At 27.3% G+C, this 3,374-nt stretch overlaps 2 non-coding genes across 2 annotated transcripts; one reads left to right on the top strand and one right to left on the bottom strand.

Moving 5' to 3' along the window:
* Nucleotides 1–308: 308 nt before the first annotated feature.
* On the bottom strand, nucleotides 309–380 carry TRNAE-UUC (transfer RNA glutamic acid (anticodon UUC)). Its single transcript has one exon. It is a non-coding gene; the product is annotated as a tRNA-Glu (tRNA).
* A 2,697-nt stretch (nucleotides 381–3,077) lies between these two features.
* Nucleotides 3,078–3,148, top strand: TRNAG-CCC (transfer RNA glycine (anticodon CCC)). Its single transcript has one exon. It is a non-coding gene; the product is annotated as a tRNA-Gly (tRNA).
* Nucleotides 3,149–3,374: the final 226 nt, after the last annotated feature.

Genomic DNA, 3,374 nt, shown 5'->3' with positions numbered 1-3,374 from the left:
AGACAAAATCCGAGACTAATGAGATTATTTTACTTGAATAAAATGTTTTCACCTAAACAAATCATCCCCTAAATGCCAATATTATGTATATGATAATCAAAATATATGGATGTTTTAAACTATTGTCACTAATTTATTGTAACATTCTTCTTTATGAAGGTGTGAAGTCGATGATATGTAATAGTCATGTAGAAATACTCAATTGTCACCAATTGGCATCATGCTCAGTTGTTGCATGAGTTCATGTATATTGTATATCTCCTATTGTGGGCACATGCTAAAACCATAAAATCAAAAAAGGGAAAAAATTCCGTTGCCGGGAATCGAACCCGGGTCTCCTGGGTGAAAGCCAGATATCCTAACCGCTGGACGACAACGGAACTTGTTAATAAATCATTAAAAATTACCAAATTGTACGACACATTTGACTTTTTATTATTGTGTGATAATTAATCACTTGGTTTAACTAGGATAATCTTTTGTTTACCTCATTTTTAAGTGATTAACTGACTAAGTGATGTGTATGCTTAATATTGATATGCCATATGTTTTTAAGGGAAATTAATTTATACCATTTCATAGGTTGATTTGGTTCATATAGCCGATCTACGCCCTTATATACGTCCCCCTTCGTCCTCATACTTATTGCTAAATATTCCAATTAAAATGAGAGTTGGATGAGATTCGAACTTATGACTGTTCATCCCATTGGCTTATCATTAAGTTCGAATATATATGTTATATACTTTGTTAAGACGTTATTCTTCTACCAAAATTTGATGTAATGGGTTCAATTGATATGTATTTAAGGGAAATTAACAATTTTATTTTTTGATTTGATTTGGTTCATATAAGTGTAGCCGACTTTATTTTTTAGGATTAGGAAATGAGGTTGTGTAGTGTTGTAGCAAAATTCATCTGCCAAAATTTGTTGTTGTAGGTCGGTTTAATATGTATTTAAATAAGACTTTAAGACGATTTTATAAGTTAATTTAATTTGATTTATACAGTCGATTCATAAACACATTGTTGTTGTTGTAGTGATTCATATGCCAAATTGGTACTTTTAAGTTTCATCACAGCCCATCAGCAACAGTATATTCATGTTGACATCATTTTTGATTTAGATGCACTTTAATTGACTTTTTGTGATTGTTATGAATGATTATCTAACGTCTGGTTTTAGTAGAGCATTTAAAGGTATTGATTAAAAGTAGAGGTAATAGTAATAGTAGCATTGTAGTACTACCTCAGTAGCTTTCATATTGCACCTAAAATAATATCCTTAAATCATAATTGCATAATAAAATTGTGTAATAAAATGGAAGATCAATAAATAAATGATTATTTTGTAACTTTTATTGAGATGAATGTATTTTGTTGTGTTTTTAATGATCATATTACTCGTAGATTTCAAGATATGAAAATTCGTCGAAATAAATTATAGAATATCTTTTTGTAGAGTTGAATTGAAAATATTTTTCATATATATATATATATTATGACTTTTTGAATTTTTTTATTGAATTATTTTTTTTATCAATTGTGCTTCAACTAAGTTTCTATTCTGGATCAGCCATTGATAGAGAATAAGACAAAAAATTAAATAGATGATAGAAATAAACGATTAAGATGAATAGAAAATAAGTTTATGGACGAATTAAAAAAAAGGACCATTATTAAAAAAAGATAATGCAAACAAACTAAATAAAAAGCCGTGTTTAAGAGGAACATAAGAGTAGTAGTTAGTTAGTTAGTTAGTTAGGTGTTGTTGTAGCTATTGTACTAGAAGTTAGATGTCAAAGTGTAGGTGTAATATCAATGTTTAGAAGTAAATATAAAACTAAATAATATTCTCACCATTCTATTACCCAAATGCCACGCTCCCCTCAAGACAGAGATATGGTGGTCAGATTGGAAATTCGCATTTAAATTCATACAATCTTATTCTTATTAGAGATAGCGTTATATTCAAATGGCTGCCTATTATGTTGATGTCTTTAGTTCTTATGAACTGATGCTTCATTTGTAGTAGCTTTAAGTAAGAACTAGTGAATGCGTCTAAATCATCTAAAAAAAAGGAATGCATCTAAATGAAAAGGCCAAACCGAAAAAAAAAAGTCTTTATAAAGAGTAAAAACAATGTTAAATATTTTACGACATGTAAATCAAGAATATCATTGTAGCTATCAAATTTTTTTGAAAAATGTATGTTGCGACTACCTAACACGCAAAGCGAGAAAAAATTTAACTTCGTTTTCACAGTGTTAGCAATTTTTTCCAACACGTTTTTATTTATTGTAATGACTTTTAAAAAATGAGTAATTTTAAAATTACTTTGAAAATGTTAAATTAAATTTAAAATAAATAAGCATATACATAAGTTTAAATTACACAAGTAAATGAATTTATAAAAAAGACTTTTATTTAGTCAAATGTCACTTATTTCAAGTGAAAGGTAAAACTTAAGTCAAATAGATTATATCCGATCACAGTTATCGGAATCCGACAACTTTAATTTGTTGTAATACTTACACCTTTTTATTTGTAATGGTTACAACTCAAAAAAATAGTTTTTTGGCTAGGTTTTTTAAACAATTCTATTGTAACATACACTAATGTTGTATCCCTTTTTTCTTATGACCATATTTTGTTAAAAAGTTTTAGAATTAATTGCATGATTTTCGAATTCTTATATAATATTTTTTAAAGAGTTATAAAGTTATGATTTACATTGACACTATACATTCATATGAGTATATATTCATTTTATTTTTCATCATTTTTATTTTATGTGTCAATCTTAATAGGTAAAAATCTAATATACACTTGATCCACGCTAAAAATATTTTATGATCTTTTATTCAAAGAGTGGAAATGAGTTAAGTCGAAAACAATGAATTTTAAGATTATTGAACGCTATATTTTTATCTTAAGTCCATACAAAGTTTAATCATAAGAATTTTAAAATTCATGTATAAACTAATGCCAAAATTGTTGATTTAAGATTGAAAAATGGGAATAGACATCAATAAATCTATCAATTTAAGCTATTATTAGCTGAAGATAATCAATTAGCGCATCTAGTGTAGTGGTATCATAGTACCCTCCCACGGTACTGACCGGGGTTCGATTCCCCGGATGCGCATATTTAAACAATTTTTTACGCCTTTTATTGCACCTTCTTTTCAAATAATTCAATTAAATAACAAAGTTACCATAGTGTTTGGATTAATAATATAAATAAATTGTTTTAATGAAGATTAAATTTCAATATGAGAAATATAAATAAATATTACTAATTGTTTTTGTTTGATTTGTATGAAGTTATCATATTAACATGAGAAAGGCAGAGATATTAGGTCATGAGAGTG

The sequence above is a fragment of the Amaranthus tricolor genome, chromosome 2 (assembly GCF_026212465.1).
Source record: "Amaranthus tricolor cultivar Red isolate AtriRed21 chromosome 2, ASM2621246v1, whole genome shotgun sequence".
NCBI classification, from domain to species: domain Eukaryota; kingdom Viridiplantae; phylum Streptophyta; class Magnoliopsida; order Caryophyllales; family Amaranthaceae; genus Amaranthus; species Amaranthus tricolor.
The sequence above is the reverse complement of the archived record's forward strand: the minus strand, read 5'-3'. Positions and strand labels throughout refer to the sequence as shown.